General features: G+C 33.4%; 1 long non-coding RNA gene across 1 annotated transcript; it reads right to left on the bottom strand.

Moving 5' to 3' along the window:
• Nucleotides 1-5,808: 5,808 nt before the first annotated feature.
• On the bottom strand, nt 5,809-17,737 carry LOC117118293. The gene is made up of 3 exons (XR_004447024.1): nt 17,335-17,737; nt 12,732-13,025; nt 5,809-5,875 (listed from the first exon to the last, which is right to left on the bottom strand). It is a non-coding gene; the product is annotated as an uncharacterized LOC117118293 (long non-coding RNA).
• Between the last annotated feature and the right edge of the window lie 2,280 nt (nt 17,738-20,017).

Raw genomic sequence — 20,017 nt, 5'->3', positions numbered from 1 at the left:
TCCAGCGGATTCGATCTACAACCTCTGAATTTGCCTAGTAACGAAGAATTCGTCGATAAAATGGTAATATTCTATGAAAAATAGTCTGTATTTCTAATTTTTTTGTAATTCTTTTGCATGAAACTAAAATTTATGCCAATATTTTTCCATGATTTATAATAATTGGAGTAATGGATATGCATCTTTTCTAAAAAAAATCTATTTTTAGTGAAATTTTGCCGGGAAGGGGGCTTTAAGGAAAACGCGTCTACAAAACCGTTAATTTGCTTTGAATAAAATAAAAGAAAACTATATTTTCGCTTTTTTTTAAATTAAAATTACTGTAATCCTCAAATTAGCAAGTTTGTGTCTGTTTGCGTAAAATATAAACTAACACAGCATAGCGTTGACACATGCGCATCGATGTGCATGTCTGTTTGTGAAAACGAAAACCTCATTTATTTTCTATTACGCGCTCCGTTTTCAGTCACGAACTGGTTCATACGAATTCCTAGCCACATTTTTGCAACGAAACAATCAAATTTAATCGGCTCATATTCACTGCAGTGAAGTGACCTTCAGAAGTCTTTGCTATCGTTTAGATTCGCTCATTTTATGAGGGGTAATTAATAGGCCTACATTTGGTTTTTATGCATTGTTTGAGTCTTAAATATTATTATTAACAGTTTTACTGTACTAGTTTAACAATTGTACAATTTGGCTATAATGGTACGTTCCTGCTTCTTACCAGCTGGCAGAGAAATCTACAACCGTATGTTTTAGATCCTTGTGTGCCTTAAAATTTTACATAAAGTCAAGCAATAACCATCAGTAAATGTTGACAACATATTACTTAATGAGTATGTAGAAGGTGAAAATGAAATACCTAAAGGGAATTGGCCAATTTAAGGCAAAAGTTACAACAACAGTTACAACGCAGATTCATTTACAATGGCGGAAGGCTATACCAAAGCTTCGCATTTTCGCGGGCATAATGCCTAGACAGGATTGTTCATTCTAGTGTTTTGACGGTGAATTCTTTTATCAAGCTGGACTATATTTTATATGAGAAGAATCTATGAATATTCAGCTCTCATTTTACCGGAGGAACAACAAGATATTTGATTAGTAAACAGCTAAAATGGCAATTTAAAGCCAACAAAGTCGCTAAAAAAAGAGGTAAAAATGCAGCCTCTACGCGGTGGGCGGTCAGCATAGCACCAATCGAACAGTAAAGAATGACAGTGACTTTTTTCAAGCAATACAATTGAAACAATACTAAAGCAATCAGAAAAGAATTGCCTTTCAAATACTGAAGGAAACACAAACATTCGTTGTTGAGATACGATTGTGGAAAGACAAAATATGAAACAAATACAGCTTATGTCTGTGCGAAATACAACGTGAAACACTAATTTGTTAGGCTAGTTTTTTTAATCTATAGCACACACGGATGATCATAAGTTTACAATTTAGGCTTATCGCGATTAAACCACGTAAACAAAGTCGCTAAAAAAAGAGGTAAAAATGCAGCCTCTACGCGGTGGGCGGTCAGCATAGCACCAATCGAACAGTAAAGAATGACAGTGACTTTTTCAAGCAATACAATTGAAACAATACTAAAGCAATCAGAAAAGAATTGCCTTTCAAATACTGAAGGAAACACAAAAATCCGTTGTTGAGATACGATTGTGGAAAGACAAAATATGAAACAAATACAGCTTATGTCTGTGCGAAATACAGCGTGAAACACTAATTTGTTAGGCTAGTTTTTTTAATCTATAGCACACATGGATGATCATAAGTTTACAATTTAGGTTTATCGCGATTAAACCACGTAAAGTAACAAAGAAACTAAGTCACAATCATAATCAGAATTCATTATCTTAAAAAGAAAAACCATGTCAGAGAGCATTCTACGATCACTAAGTAAATTAATATTAATAACATAGTTACAATTCTTTATAATAAGTCTACAGAATTTTCTCTGAACACGTTAAATCCGCTTAGCCTGATTTGGAGAAATGGAATTAAAAATTACTATACAGAACTTTAATTTGGACCTAATAATTAGTCACTAGGCGGAAAAGTAGTCTAGTGGTAATGGCACCAGGCTAGTTGCCTGGAGGTCGTGGTTTCCATTCCCACAAGAATCACGTGCGATTTTTTTTTTCTCGAGTATTTGGGAACGGATTCAGTTACGTGTGTATGAGAACTTCAAGTTAGGCCTAATAATTAGTCACTAATCGGAAAAGTAGTCTAGTGGTTATGGCACCAGGCTAGTTGCCTGGAGGTCGTGGTTTCGATTTTCACCTGAATCACATGCGAATTTTGTTCTCAAGTTTTTGGAAACGGATTCAGCACGATAAATAACACGTAGGGAAAAACATCACTCCTATTTTTACTACTTAATTGTCAAAACTGTCTCATCAGCACTGTGCTAAGCAAAATAAAATTAAACTTGTTAAGAAAGTTCATTAAGTTCAAGTTTTCCTGACTGAATGAATATCTTTTAACTTGGGACCCCAGTGTTAATTTGTTATACGCACTAAGCTTTGATGACTACCGTAATTCTTTCTATTGATCTCTTAACAAAGAAAATTGTTAACATACTAAAGGGTAAGCCAGCGAAGCCAGCAAAGCGTGCGCTTGACCATTTAGTAGGGCCCTATGAAATTTAAGTATATTAATATGTCTACTTACTGCATTCTTCGCTGTGGTCCGAGCATGAGCCTGAAAATAATTTAAGATAGTATTAAATACAATTTTATTAGGTTTTCATGAGTTTCATGTTCATTTTTATCGAATAAATGATTGAAAGAATGAATGAGATACGGTGAATATAACAGAATCCATACATTTGGGATTGAAAGGCTTAACCACCACCTCCATTACTATTATGAACTGCAGTTGTTAAACGTAATTACAACAATAATATTGCCATAATGCATTTTTTAACGTAGGATAGTTTGGGAAAAATTCATGAATTATTCATATCATCCTTTATAGAACATAATATGCGTATGCGCTATTTTCAAGCCTGTGTCAGCTTCAATTATTAGCTGTTTTGTGCGAGGGACCTAGTGTTTCATTAAAAAAAAAATAATAATTAAATAAAATTAGATTTTGGGCGAACTGAGCAGATACAATTAATTTAAATGAGGCTCTTTTAGTTATGATATTAGTCAAGAATAATTTTGGAATTCAAGAACGGGTCCAGTGAGCAAAATGGTCTTTGATATGAGTGCCTTACATTATTTATGCTAGTATTTAATAGGCCTATTTTGATTACGTAACATTAAAACATTCATTTAGTCTGTTACCGGTTACCTGTAATCCAGACTGTTTTATTTTATCGTGAACTTAACAAATATTTCAAAGAGGGTGCTTTATTTATTTTATGCAACTTGTTTATTTTGCTTTGTACAAAACTGAAAGTTCTATACGGTGTTTTTATTATAATGACAGACCAATTAACACCATCAATTTAGAAGTTTATGCTTCATTACTTACGACATTGGTTATTGTAACATTGACCAGATCCTGAATAACAAAAAGTACAACTCGGTCCAATAGTATAAGGATGTTCACCAATAGTATTGCCACTATAATAGATCACAATTTCATTTCTAAATTGTTCCATTTGCTTTGAAATATACAAGTTCACGGATAAATTCCTAAAAGTAAACCAATACCAGTACTCATTATCTTATCTTATGGATGACAGTTTAGATGTGGTCCGCTTATTTAATTTCACAGTTAATGCAACCTATTCCATACACTACCCCATATGTATCTTCTTTATTGATCTTGTCTTTTGGTCGAACTACCGAGTTCCTAATGTTTTTAGTAGGAATAAAATATGTGGCGATTTCATTTTTGTTTGGATTTCCACTTATCCATTTCCTGTTGTAACTTTTAAATGATCTATGTTAGATGATTGCATTTTTTTAAAGCTGAGTGTATTGTATTTACTTTAGGTTCTTTATCTTCCTTAGTCGTAATTATGTGGAGTAATGTACAAACCACGAAAGTGTCATCCACAAAATAACAATGAGTTTTAGTTTACTTTAAGAAATTTCACAAGCATTATTTATTTAATTATCAAATCACATATACAGCACCCATCAATTTTGTTTAAACATATTTTAGCAATGCTGGATTATACTGACGACGGCTGCTGCATTGAATCATGACAAAAGTCATAAGTTGCAAAATGGAAATTTCTGAAAAACAAGAAATTCCTGACAAAGGTGTGGACACAACAATAAAAAAGGTTTGACCATTATTAAGGATTGTTGCATTGTATTTGTGAAGCATGGATTTATAAAGAATATAAACAGAATAAATGCATTAAGAGGGTGCTAGAAGAAACCATTTAAAGTACAATACCAGAATATATAATATATCCTACATATGTTGAATAAGGTAAATTGATCGAGAAGAAAGACAAAATTGCTTGAGTAATTCATTGAATGGTAGGCCTTGCCAATCTTAATAATGATATAGTTAAAAGTTAAACAAACGTACCGCCAAAGTCTGATTTTATATCAGTATTTTCTTTGTGTTCATATAATGTCATTCAATCAACCAATCGGAAAAAATATATAGCATATATCATTAATTAGGAGATACTCGAGGCACCACTGCCTCAAAAAAATAAAACGCAAGTAATCCCAACGTAAAGAGATTGAAATAGAAAAGAAAGAGCGAGATAGAAAAACATGAACTAATGAAAGTGAGAACTTGAATAATAAAAATGATAACAGTTCCAATGATATGCATCCACTTTAGCATCAGGTTGTAAGGAGATAGGGATATTCTGAAAACCCGGCTTATTAACATAATTACGAGATCAGAGTTTATTAAAAAGAAATTTAAATATAAAAAAAATGTACGTACCCGGGTCCATAGTTACATGTTACGATCCAAACATTGGTGACTCCGTCAGCTGTGCTGCTACAGTAAGATAGCCCGCATCCAACAACTCGCGAATCAGCCCATACAATCTATGATTAAAAATGTATACTTATTCAAGAGGACTATTTGATTTTAATGATTAGAATATATCTTACCTTGCTAGATAACTTAACTAAATTACAAGGAGTTGAGTTGAATAGTTTGGTGGTTAACATGCTTTCTTTCCAATCCCAGGGTCCTGGATTACATTTCTGTCACGGTAACAGGATTTGTCTAAAGACCAAAATAAACTCCAATCCTTAAGACTCGTAATAATTGATACTTAGTATATGTAGGCCTAAAGCATTCTGTGTTTGTATTTGTCTTGTAAAGGGATATGCCACTTTATTATTTTAATATTATATTTTGATGTGTGTTTGCGTCATATAAAATATATTAGGAGTGATGTGTTTCCCAACCTAACGTGTTATTGCATTGAATACTCACTACGTTTCCAAATACTTGCGAACAAAATCACAAGTGATTCGGGTGGAAATCGAACTTACGACCTCCAGATAACTAGCCTGGTGTCATAACCCCTAAATCACCTAGTCACTAACACTCGCGACACGCAAGTTTATGAAGATGATGATAATGAGGATGACGACAACGAAGATAAAGATTACGAAGACAACGATTATAACAATAATATTAAAGAAAACGATTCAGCTACTGCATTTTAACATAAAAAATGTATAAAAAAATATTTACCTGTGTGTAATTGCTGCAGCCTCCCGGAATTCTACATTCGTTGGCTGAATGGTTATAAAATTGATACTCGTCATACCATACCTGCCTAGCGATCACTCCATTAACGGGATTGTTTGGGTCTCCCTTAACTTGGTATAGATTTTGACCAATATGAGTGTATGGCTGTCCGTGAGTTACACATGTCGGACCACTGTTGAGCCATCGTTGCAAGATCGTCATTCCATGTCTACAGATGTTTTGACAATTTAGTATTAATTTATATGTTATCTTTTTAAAATTCTTCAACATGTATTACAAATTCATTATATACTTGACCTACATTGTTTTTATTTAGTCCTGGATATTATACCCTCATTAACTTATATTATACATACATAATTTGTAGTAATAAAAATAAGATTATAGAATTTTGGATATTTAACAAATGCTAAAATAATATGCATTAAGGCATTCAATAAAAATGTTATATCTGCAACAAAATTGTCCGTCTAAATTGTTCTGTGTGGACCAGCATATTATTGTACTATGTGGACTATCTGACTATACTGGGTGGAGCAGCCGAGTACTGTCCTGTGTGGACCAGCAGAATATTGTCCCGTGTGGACTGTATGATTGTTTGTCCTGTGTGGACCAGCACAATACTGTCATTTGTGGACTGCCTGATTATTTGTTGTCCTGTGTGGACCAGCAAATTTAACTATCTTGTGTGATTCTCGCTATTGCCTTCTGTTTCTGTGTGCACAATCAAAACGCAAGACGACTGAATTTCTGACTTCTGGACACTCCGTTAATTTATATAAGTATTGTCTTTGTTTTTATATTGCATTGTAAATTATAAAAATAATTATAAAAATAATAATAATAATAATAATAATAATAATAATAATAATAATAATAATAATAATCATTATTATTATTATTATTATTATTATTATTATTGGCTTTTCCTAGCAGTACTGTGAAAAGCCATTGTTTTTGTTCTGATTTTTTTCCCCCTTTTTTCTTGCATATATTATTTTTCCTATCTTTTTGCACTTTTTTTTCTGGCCATTACTTTCGTCATTTCCCAAGCTTGGAATTTTTCTGTGCTTTGCCAAAGCATAGGCCATGTATCAATTATGTGCTCTCTACAATTTAGTGTGCGTGTGAGGACCAATTACATTGATTTAAGGTCAAGAAATTTTAATCAAGTTACAAGGAAGGAATTATTATGTGTTAGTGATGATCCAGTGAAGGGTGTAAATTTGTGGGTATTTTTAATTTTTGAAGACCCAGACCTAAATATCTCTTTAAAAAATAAATGTGTATAATTTAAACCTTGTATAATAATTTGTCAAGGTCGAGTAAAAAAATTATTAAATTTTTGTGACGATCTGGAGTAGGGTGTAGATCTGAGGATCATTGAAAGGAAAACGTCCCAGACCACATTATTTCGAAAACGGATTAACTGATTTGAATTAAAAATTCGGAAAAAGATTAACCAAGTTACAGGGAAGATACGGTAGTATTATTTGTTGGCAACGATTCAGTTAAGGGTGTAAATTTGAGGGTCATTTAAATTATTGAGATCCGAGACGTTAATATCTATAAAAAAAATGTTCATTGGGTGTAAATGAAACATTCTATAATTTGTAAAGTTCCAGTAAACAAATGACTAAATGTTTGTGATGATCCGGCGTAGGATGTGGATATGGGACCATTTAAAGGAAAACGCCCTGGACCATATATTTCAAAAACGGGTCCACTGATCTGAATTAAACTTTCGGGAAAGTACAAGGAAGATATTATTATGTGTAGGGAACGATCAGGTTAGGATGTAAATTTGAAGGTCATTTAAATTGCTTACGTCCCAGTTATAGATGGATAAAAATGACAATTTGCAGAATAGTTTTTCATGGTGAATGAAGAAATGATGCAATTTCGGTGACGATCTGCAGTAGGGTGTTGATATGAGGACCATTTAAAGATTTTTTGCTGACAGTTGATTAAATTATATAAAGCGATTCATTTAATAAAGCGCTTAAACCAAAACTACCGTGATATGTATAAATAATTTTTGCTTTTAGTCATTGATCGCTATGAACTGAAAATGCACTTTCCTATGCAAGGTCGGCTCATATAACGCGCAATGGTTATAAGTCACGATGTACCTCGCTATTACCATTGCAGCCATAGTTCAAGTCTCACACTAATAACGTCGCGGTGAACTTGGTTTTCGTTGTTTTTTTTTTCCACTTCATTAAAATTGTATTGGTTTTCCGTGATTTTTTTTTATACCTTTTAACGACCTTTCTTTTTGTTGCAATTTCAACTTCATTTTTTATTAAAGCAATGGGGAAACTCCCTGTGTTCTGTTGCTCAAACAGACATAGTAAGTGTTGTTATTATTGGTATTGTTATTATTGTTATTGTTATTGCTATTCCTTTTATTATTACTTGTTAAACTATAAAATATGTTGGTGTGGAATATTAATTAAATCGAAGTGTGACCAGCAGTACTTAGTTGTTTTAATTATTCTTTTAAGTTTCGCTTTGACAGACGGCTACTACGCTGTCTCTTATACACATCTAGATGTGTATAAGAGACAGCTTTGCCAAAGCATAGGCCATGTATCAATTATGTGCTCTCTACAATTTAGTGTGCGTGTGAGGACCAATTACATTGATTTAAGGTCAAGAAACCGTCACTCACAAATGTATGTAAAAATTGGTCGTAAAATTTGATAAGTTGACCATTAAAATATATTGTAAATATTTATTTAAATCCGTACACCGATTTTGTTTCAAGTTGTTTGTTTTCAATATTATAGCTGTTTCTTTACGATGACAATTTTTTGAAATCGTACTGTATAACACTCCAAAATTTGTTTTATGGGCAAACAACAGAAGGCTCTAAATTTTTACAAGTTGACCAAGCGTGTTGCTGCATCATTATCTTTCAGTTACGATCACTATTCAGGCAGAGAGCAGCTGTTTCGTTACCGGTTGGTACATTTCTTACAAATATTCAGCCAAAGGCCAGTGAAAGTTTTTATCGATGTTTGCCATGATCCTTATGTGAGCTATCGAGTCATGGTTTGCCGGAGTTGCGTTCAATTTAAATCTCCGAACTTCAGAAGCTGAGATATTCTAGAATGTAGGCTTGTATTATAGGCTACAATTTAAAAACGGGTGACCAAATAATGAATTAGGTGCTAAATTTTGATTTAATACTGGGTAAGTTAAAAACAGACATTCCGTCCGTGTGGGACTCATTCAAAAATTCTAGGGGGTTCGCTAGAAAACAGGAGGGTTCGCTAGAAAAGGGGGGTTCGCCCGAACCATAAAAACCCCCCCTGGCTACGGGCCTGAATGCACACCAGAATTTGGATCGTCACCAACACTTCATAATTTCTTCCTTGTAATTTGGTTAAAATTTTACGAACGTTTCATTCAGATAAGTTAATTATTTTTTATAATATATGGTCTGGGACATTTTTTCTTTGAAGGGTCCCCATATGCCCACCTCATGCCGGATGGTCATCAATATTGGGTCCTAACCTAACAACCCCTGTAACTGCCATTTAGATCTGTGCCATCCAGATTCAGTGTCAGGTTAGCTTTTAACTATCATTGTGTTTTCATTTTAGTGCTTCGACATGTCCTGTCATTTAGATCCTCACATCCACACCCTACTACAGACTGTAACCAAAATTTTCATCATTTATTATTGGGTTATTCCTAGCGAAAACACCAAAACATTACAAACACACACACAAACACACACACACACCCACACACACGCCCACACCCACCCACACACCAATTTACACGACTGAAAACATATATCTCCTGGCGAGATAACAATTCTGAAAGCATCACGTTGTAACAACTTCGAGGAGCTTAACAACAACAAATAGAATAATATAATATATAAAGCAAGATGGTAATGTGCTAGTATAAACTTAGTTATTTACTAAATTTATTTTAGGGTTTATTAGTCCATTTCAAATTAGTTTAGTTAAGTTCATTTCAAATTTAGCGAAAATGGTGTAGGCCTATATAGAAAGATTATATCGTCGTTACTGTCTTCATATAATAATCATATAATCAAGTTTACTCTATCAGCAACCGTAGTATTGGCATAATGCTACTAATTTTTACCATTATAAATCACATCATTTATTCATTATAAATATTCTTTTTTTGTATTGTATTTCCTGGAATTGAGTGGAAAAGATTATATTGAATATAATTGAAATCACATTATGCTCTAGAGCCACGCTTCCCAAATTATGGTTTGCGACCCAAAAGTGGGTCGACAAACTTTTTTCGTTGGGTCGAGGGCCGGTTTGCAAAATAAAATAAATTTATCTGCTCATTTTCAGAGAGTTAATCAGGTCTGAAGACTTAAAAACAGTATGTTTAGGTGAATTCTCATTGTTTTTTTAATGTTATTATATGCAAACAATGAATATTTTAAAATTCGTATGGCTAGTTTTTCTGTTGCCTTTTACCACAACGTAATTGTGTAAATCTAAGATTTTTAAAAAAAATATAGAAATAAACTGAAAAGAGAAAATTACTGTAAGGTGACCTAAATATAAAATTATGCAAATGAATTTCAAATGTGTAACTATTGCAAATTCAAACAATAATATACCAAAGAGCACTTGCCATGCAGTTTGGTTGGTAAGGCAGTAGTAATCAGTCCAGTGGCGTATCCTGTGGGTGCTCGTCAGAGGTTGAAAAAAGTTCCCCTTCTTAATTAATGTTATATGCCATTTTCCGGCATCTGGAAGTCCCAAATTCTTACCATTGTCTAACCTCAGCTTCACTCAAGGTTGGCTGAGGCGGGTGGTAGTTTCCATAAACTTTAGGTATCCAAGTGCCGTTTTCAGGCTTCTTTAAAGTCTCTTTCTTGAAATATACTCATTTGCTTTACAAAACCATAGTGGGGATTAGGTAAATATCTTAGATTTTGTACTATTTAAGTGTTATTTTCTGGTATCTATGAGTCTCAAATTTTCAACCATGGTGGTCTCAGGTGGATATGGTAGTTTTTTAATTGCAGTCTTTATGTGCCATTTTCGAGCACCTATTTATTTAATTCGGTTTTTTTTTTACTTATTTTGTCAAAAATAACAAGAATTAAATGGAAATTTCATTTCCATTTTCGGGTATCTAGGTACAAAACACACCACGTCACCACCAACCAAGGTGGCGCTGACTTGGTGTGGACTCTCAGTCCATTTGCGCCTCCCCTACCATTCCCTTAATCCTTGATAAGCAACTGGTAACCACAGAGTTAAAATTTAGGTATAAAAGTCATGAAATATATAATTAAATGGTTGAAAATATTTTCTGCAAAAAAGTTGATTATATTTTCCTTTCAAATATTAAAAGTTGTCTCATTTTCCAGTGAAGGGTTCAATGTTCCCCTACCCTCCAAAAAAAAATGATGGAGAAAAAAGGAAAATTGTAATCAAATTCAATATGAGAGTGCCATTTCCGGCCATCAATGGGTGCCATAATCATAACATTTCTTACCTAAGCCTCTACCATGGTAGGGCTGAAGTGGAAAGGCCTTCTATCTGTGAAAAAAATTCTCAGTTGTGTCCTCTCTATTATCAAATCCTGTATTCGCCACTGGATTCTCAAAAGGAAGATCATTATGTAAACAATAATCATTACTTATATAATTACTAATTTCTTTAAACATAACATGACAGAACTAATAGGGTAATATCATTAGCGTAACATTTATACACTTCTCTTCATAATTTTTAAAAAGTAGGATGTAATTTTGCATTGCCTCATCCCATTCTTGACAGGGAACCATCTGGAAACATATTTTCTCGATCTAATACAAGATTGTTTATTGAAGTTACTAGGCCTATAATATAGCTTAGCGGCTTCAAAAAAGCAAACATACACAGGATTTTTATTACAATAATAAAAGCAATTAATTAGAAGCTTTAAAACAAAATGCAAGTATCCGTAAGTGTGCAGAGTGGAAAGGAAATTGGTAATGAGAGGCCTTAAGTATACTTTCACCAAAATTATCAATTACAAATGATTCAAGAACTTTTGAAACCATACATGCCAGAGCAAGTGCCTATATCTGCTTTTACTAACAGTGTCACATGATTTTGATTTTATTGAAACTATCACTACGCTATTCTATTCTATGCTATTCTATGCTGTTACTATTCATCGCCTCTTTTAGCGTCTTAACGATTGTGCCATACAAAGTTCAACAGGTACATGAACATGTGGAAGTACTAAAATTAAAACAATGATAGTAAAAAAACTAGCCTGACACTGGAATAGTGTCCTGGGCACGACGTTATAAACTGCATCCGGTGGAGTCGTCGGCGACAAATTCCGACAACCCCATCTGGTGGTCTTTAGCGGCCGCCAATGGGAGGGTGGATGGACACACAGCAGCACGAAGAAAAAAAAAGCTGAACAAAGGGCGGATGAACCAACCATGGCCAACCATGCCTTAGTTTAAGGAGTGGGTTTTTTTAGTTTCATAAAATAACTTCAACTTTCTTTTTTCTCAAAATGTCAAACTCGAAGAGCTCAATCACAATCAAGTACATAGAGGCTTTTTTGCATGATGCGCTCTACAAATCCAACTATTACTATTATTATTATTATTAGTATTGGAATACATCAGATGCAAATCAATCCCAAGGGGATTTACCATACGGATGATAAATATATACTTTGATTGTCAATTGAAATCGAAAGCAAATAACTTAAGCCGGGCAATCACAAAGTCGTACGACGAATTCAACCCCGCTCCCCTGTGAGTGATAGAGGATGCGACTCCCTCTGCTGATCGACGTTGCCAGTCTGGACGGACCGCCATTAAAACCGATCCTAGGTGCGCGCGTCTTGGCGATTCTCCAAAGAATTGCGTCGGCCGACGAGCTAAGGGCGCAGTGAGTGCCAAGCTTAAGTCTTACTTCAAATATACACGATAACTGAAATATTGAATTTATATTTATCATTGTTTGTTATGTTGACACAGTATATAATTAAAAGAAATAATTTTAATTATGATAACTATTGTATGAATTGATTTGACTCACCATAAACTCCATATCTGAAGCCTCTGGAGAAACCTGTGATCGCAGGTCATTGTGTTTGTCAAGTATAGCCTGCGATTCGTTTGCTGAAAACCCAGTGGACCGCCTGACCCTGGAGTGTCGCTCATTTGCTATTTTTTGATCGACTGCATCAGTATCCTTTGTCACCCGATTGTTTGCAACACCAACTCGTGTTCTGATGAAAGTATCTTCTGCGCAATGTACATCCGACAGGCGTATTATGTAAAGTGTAAAGATAATGATAACACATCTGATTATTCCCATCATCCTAAAAGACTAAATTTAACAGTAATAAGCCTTCATTTACATGAATAGGCACATTTATGTGTGTGTGTGTGTATTTGTTGTCAGAAGTGTTCCTTACTACTGAGCAAGTGACTGTTTATTTGTTAGGATGAATTGTTACTCATAACTTGAAACTAAAGTGTGGCTTTATAAAGTAGCATGATTTTTCAACACACCGGTAATTTCTATGGAAGTGCACGCTGGGAAAGTCTAATAAAATTAATATAGTTAATTTAAAAATTCTTTGCTTCGTATTGGTAAGAACGCTGTCGAATTATTGTGTTTAGGTAAAGAGTAAGGTAAAACTAACAAAATTGTATCAAGTTAACTGCACATCCTTTAACACAGATTTTATATAGAAATTAGTAATTTAATATAATAAAGCCTTAGATGGTTTGATAAGTCTCAACCAAATGATATGAACAATTTCATCGAATTGTATTGTCACGTAGATTATATTATAAAATTTATAAGAGCTTATTGAAACTTATGAAAACGTAAAATAATAATAATAATAATAATAATAATAATAATAACTAGACTTACTATGTCTGTTTGAACAACAGGACATACGGCGTTTCCCTATTGCTTTAATGAGAAATGAAGTAGAAATTGCAACAAAAATAAAAGTCGGTGAAAACACGGAAAACCAATATATTTTAATAAAGTGGAAAAAATGAAGTGAAAAAATAACGAAAAACAAGTTCACTGCGACGTTATTAGTTAAATTTGAACTATGGCTGCAATTGTAATAGCGAGGTACATCGTGATTCAAAATATTGCGTGCCATATGAGCCGACCTTGCATAGGAAAGTGCATAGCGATTCAATGAGTGAAAGCAAAAATTGTTCATGTATATGAAGGTAGTTTTAAGTTTAGCCTAGCTCTAACTTGTTTAATCGCCTTAAAAAACGCAAATTACCTTTATATAATTTAATCAACTGTGTCAACAAAAAACCTTTAAATGGTTTTCATATCCACACCCTACTGCGGATCGTCACCAAAATTGGATCATTTCTTCATTTCACTACGAAAACCTATTCTGCAAAGTGTCATTTTTATCCATATATAACTGGGACGTAAGCAGTTTAAATGACCCTCAAATTTACACCTGGACATTTAAAACTATTGTAGAAAGTTTCATTTACACCAATTAAAACCTTTTTAGGTATTTAAGTCTGGGATCTAAAAAATTGTAAATGACCCTACAAATTACACCATTGACTGATTCGTCGCCAACACATAATACTATCTTCCTTGTAACTTGGTTAACATTTTTCCAAATGTTTCATTCAGATCAGTTGATCCGTTTTCGAAATATGTGCTCTTTGACGTTATACTTTCAATGGTCCTCAAATCTACACCATACTGCAGTTCGTCACAAAAATTTAGTCATTTCTTTTAAACTGGACCTTTACAAACTATTATAGAAAGTTACATTTACACCCATTGAATTTTTTTAAATAAATATTTACGTCTGGGTTCTTAAACATTTAAATAACCCTCCAATGTACACCCTTGACAGATTCGTCGCCAATACACAATACTATCTTCCTTGTAATGTGGTTAAACTTTTTCTGAATGTTTCATTCAGATCAGTTGATCCGTTTTCGAAATATATGGTCTGGGACCTTTACTTTCAATGGTCCTCAGATCTGCACCCTACGCCGGATCGTCACAAAAATGTAATCATTTCTTTACCCGACCTTGGCAAACTATTATACAAGTTTTAAATTATACCCATTGATTTTTTTTTTAAAGAGATATTTAGGTTGGGTCCTCAAAAATTAAAATGACCTTACCACTTACACCCCTGACTGATTCGTCGCCGGCACATAATTTCTTCCTTATAACTTGGTAAATTTTTTTCCGAATGTTTCATTCAGATCAGTTGATCTGTTTTCGAAATATGTGGTCTGGGACGTTATGCTTTAAATGGTCCTCAGCTAGATCTACACCCTACTGCGGATCTTCACAAAAATTTTATAATTTTTTACAAGACCTGTACAAAGTATTATAGAAGTGACCAAAGTGACGGAAAGAAAAAAAATCTGTGTAAAAATATCGGAAAATATATATGCAAGAAAAAAGAAAAAAAATCAGAACAAAAACAATGGCTTTTCCCAATACTGCTTGGAAAAGCCAATAATAATAATAATAATAATAAAGATGATAATAATAATAATAATAATAAAATTAATAATAATAATAATAATTACTATTATCATTATTATTATTATTATTATTGGCTTTTCCAGCAGTACTGGGAAACGCCATTGTTTTTAATAATAATAACAATAATATTATTATTATTAGTATTTATATTAATATACATGACGCATTTTGTAAAAAAAAACTGGTCGCACAGTAAACATCGCAATTTGTAGTAAACATTAATGCACGCTTTAACAAATGAACTGTCTTTTTTTTTGTTAGTAATAAAAGGCGAGTCGAATGGTCGAGCGGTTTAGGCAGGTGTGCCGCAACCTACAGCCATAATATCGACTCTGATTCGAAAGGCACGCCCGCCTATGTTTCTAGAGGTAGAAAAATTCTTCTCTGATAAAGGACTATCAACCGTAGGCTCAGTGTACACAATGACTCGTGTACACTATAAAGAACCCAGTACATCATTCGAGACGAGTAGAGGGATACTCCGGTGTAATGGTACAGCCCCAGTATACAGACGACTAGAGTTGCTGGTACTGGGTAACACAGAAACGAAGGGATCGTTAGGGGCAAAGAAAGTCATTGATCGAATACTAGTCCACACAATCAAGCGCATTAAGCATCTTATTTAATGGATCTCTATACAAATTTGCATTATTATTATAACTTACTGTCGCAGTTTGTTTTAAATAATATGCCTTGGGGAACCTTTTATTAACTTATTGACTTATTTATTTATTTCATATAAATTTTTAACTCACTTTTAGTAATGATGACATACATTTCTCGTTTGTAATAGTTGGTCTAATATTCTAAAGCATTAGTTGCTCATTTACAGAAAGGGTCGATACCAGGACTAGAGTTTATTGTAGTTTTTCTCTTCTCTCGTTTGACTTCTATGACATCAAAAATACAAATTACTGTTAAACCTAAACAAAGCTGATGCCTTGAGTAGATCTAATCTTGCAGATGAGGTACGTAATTGGACTTAAGGCCCTAGTGCTTATCTTCTTGAAACGCTTGGATAAAAGCATCTGTCTCTTATACACATCTAGATGTGTATAAGAGACAGGGACAATAGAGGGTGGATGCTTTACAAGCAATGAAATCTGAATACACAGTAAAATAATAAGCCTCAGGTAAAACAATGGATCAAGGAGAGAGGTGAATAAACAGAGGCAAGCAGACTAAATTACAAGATAACCGATAATTGTACCCTATTGAGCCAAAAAACCTCTCTCTATGTAACTTGATAATATTTATCTGAATAATAATATATTATTTATGTTACTTTAAAATGAGCAAGTTAATTTCAAAAATGTTTTTTTTCTCAAATTATAAAAAATAAATTACAAAGTTTAATCAATTTAATGTTGTTAAAATATACATTAAACATTATAGAAATACAGTTACACCACCATTTCCAATCTCCAACATACTTCCGTTAGATTTGTTTACAGTCACTTTTTTTTTTTTGTGGGGGGGGGGGGGGGGGTGTAGGGAGGTCATGACGAGACAAGTTTTTACTTCTAGTCATGATCCCAATGATGGTGGTTTATTATTTGTATTGTATTGTATATTATTATTATTTCCATTATTGAATAAATGTCATTTGAATTTGAATTTAAATTTGAATTTGAAGTATCCGCATGGGTAATCTGACAAGGGGTGAGTCGACTGTCAGAGCAGTAAGGTAGGGTCGTCGCTAACAGCAGACTTAACATCGGTGTTGGTTCGAGTCGCTCCGTCTCATCGCCCATGTTTCGCTTAGTAGAACTAAGTTTTCCCGGATAATGCCTTAAAATGGAGGTCCATAGTGTACACATTTGGCTCGTATGCACTTTAAAGAACCCATTCCATCTTTCGAAAGTGTAGGGGATTTTGATACACAAAATCAGCACAATGACTCTCAGATTTATGGGTTATTCTCATCTCTCCAACTCGACTAAGACATTGTTTAGTTGGTTAAAGCAATTTGCTCTGACGGAAAATCAAACTGTATAAAATAAGGGGAAAAACAACAACAGAGGCCATTTCTAACACAGGAAAAGCTAAAATGCAGAACAAAAAGAAAATATAGCAACAACATTAACAATTATAGGCCTATTATTATAAAGATTGAAAACCCTACCTTCCTCAATTGGCGTGATGTTATAAGCTGTAAATTTCTGCTTTGTGAACCTACGCAATAAATTCTAGGTTAAGAATGCATTTTTTCAGTATACCTAGGCGTTAATACATGGATATACAATATATGGAAATGCAATCATGCGACAGTTTGTATAAAGAAGTAGAAGACTTGATTTAAATAGAAAAATAAATCTGCATACTTGTTAATCTATTAGTAGAAATACCAGGTTCATATACAATAATATTTCCGACTTGAATTATAACTAAAGTGTTCTGCCTTACTGGTAATCGCGCTCTTTTGATCAATGGAGGATTAATGAGATAAAAACATTGAAAAGTAATATATCGTTAAATGAATCAAAACCTATAGATAATAGTATACAGCAAAATGAGGACGCGACGCGAAAATAGTCGGTTTTCGGTTGTTGCTCTCCGCATAGAGTTCTATTTTCTCTATGCTCTCCGGCGATATGTGCAGTGACAGCCTTTTGTTAGTAGCTGAACTGTATAATACCTATAATAAGAAAGGCTGCTCTTTTTAGCAATTAAGAAACGGATTAAGTGGCTGACAGAGAAGATGGCATTGGGATATAAGGCCTTTTATAATAATTGGCAGTTGTCATGATACCGTTTTCCAATCCTGGCGCCAACAATCGAATAATTGGAATTTATCATTGTCATTATTAAAATGACAAATCATTTGTAGGGTATATAAAATAATATATTAAGTAATATTATTTTATATTATTTTATATAAAATAATATTAAATAAATAGTATATTTTAAATAGGCGTAATATAACAAAATAGTAATGTAAGCGATCTTAGTTGTAAACCACTTCATAGTATTAAGTACTCATGTGTCAATGACTGTAAAAATGTTTCTTTTTTTCTATTTTTTGTCTTTATAGTATCAGGTAGTCGTGATAATTTTCAGGGTATGTATTTTCAACCAATTTATGCTATTAATAAGCTATTTAATCTGTATAGCAGGTTTTCAATTTTGTTTTATTTGGATTCTTGTATGGTTTTTATTGATATTTAATAGTTATTCTTTCATTATATTACTTTTTGTGTAATAGTTTTACATGTTAAATTAGGATACGATGTTTGATCTGAAATCTGATTTATTCCTGTTATTAATGTTTTACACTTTTGGATACAATAAAGAAATACTAACCTTTTTTTAGTTATAATAGTCGCTAAGAGTTCAAGGATTCTATTCATGGATGATTTTTCGTGGATTAGAAAAACCTACACAATATTTTTCTAGATCCTTCTAGATTAGTATGCATTTTAATCAAGCTTTTATGCTCTAGGAACCGCGAACTAGACTAGGGACTTAACCTTTATACAAAAGATGGAATGCCACAGACGTTTCATATATCGTTGAAGATCAAACCATGTTTTGGCCGTCAGATGGTATTTTGGCCGTCAGTATATATATAGACAGACAGACCAGAATTGGAAAATAGTAAAAGGGAAAATAGTCAGAGTGGAATCAGAGGAGAGGTAGTGGGGAAAATGCACCGACTTGCAGTTTCCCCTGTGAAAAAAAACTAAATGATACTCTACAGTATATTTACCAGCACCCACACATGTACATGTTATTCGCTCAACACACTTAAGAAAAGGTAAAACAAAAATATCCCTTTGAAACCTGTGCCGTTCAATGTTGATGATCTTAAGGATCGCAATTTTCACTTTTATATTGATGTGTGTGCTATATCAGAAACCTAGTTAGAAGAGAATGTAATTAAATCCTAGTTTTCATGAGAAATGACTTCTATGAAAACCTGTTTGAAAAAAATTTGAAGTTGGAAGTATGTGCACTTGACTTTCCTGCTGCTGATGTGCAGATGCAGGTCCTAATTCGCGTTGTTATTTGAGCTGGTTGTTTCAAACAATCTTGTGATGATAATGTATCTTTATTATTTAGAGTTTTTTTTCCATTATCTGCTATGTGTAATAAGGAGTTTGGCTGTTTCAGAGGTGTATTTAACCTGTTAGCCATTTCCTTCAATGGCAATTATTTCATATGATGTTTTTGAAGTGTTTTGTTGCTAAGACAATTTCAATAAATAAATAATAAATGAATAAATTTGGTAGGAATCGCAATCTTAACTTCGATTAAGAGATGTTTTGATTTTATGTAAATCAAATCTAAATCTTGTCTATTATGACAAAAGTAAAGTAAGTGCCGAAGTGAAATGTATTAAAATACATCCAAATTCTAGGACATCAGTCCTATAATAGTTGGCGACAACTATAGAACTTATAAAGGTGGCGCTTTTTTTTGAGTAGATAAATTCAGTTGATACAGAAAATTAAAAATTTGCGTTCTAATGTCCGATTTTAATTTTCCAGACAATGATTGGGACACTTGGGAAACTAATAATTATTTGGGCCAGATACATTGTATCGAACATCCCGGGGGGATATATCCCCCCCCCCAATATTTGACAAGGGGGGGGGATGGTCCATTGTATCATCCCTCTAATATTTTGATTATGTATGGGATAAAATGGAGCTTTACACACTTCAAAAGACTGTCACTTAAATAATTTGCACTGTCTTATGCGCTTACAAAGATGAAAATTAGCATAATGTATTAATGTTGATAACAAAATTATTTTATCTGGTACCAATCTAAGCTCTTCTTTCCTTAGATGTTAGATGTGCTTG

Source organism: Anneissia japonica, unplaced genomic scaffold (genome assembly GCF_011630105.1).
Source record: "Anneissia japonica isolate Jap-2015-1 unplaced genomic scaffold, ASM1163010v1 scaffold288296_len194742_cov168, whole genome shotgun sequence".
Lineage (NCBI taxonomy): Eukaryota > Metazoa > Echinodermata > Crinoidea > Comatulida > Comatulidae > Anneissia > Anneissia japonica.
Note: the sequence above shows the minus strand (reverse complement) of the source record. Positions and strands in the feature narration are given on the sequence as shown.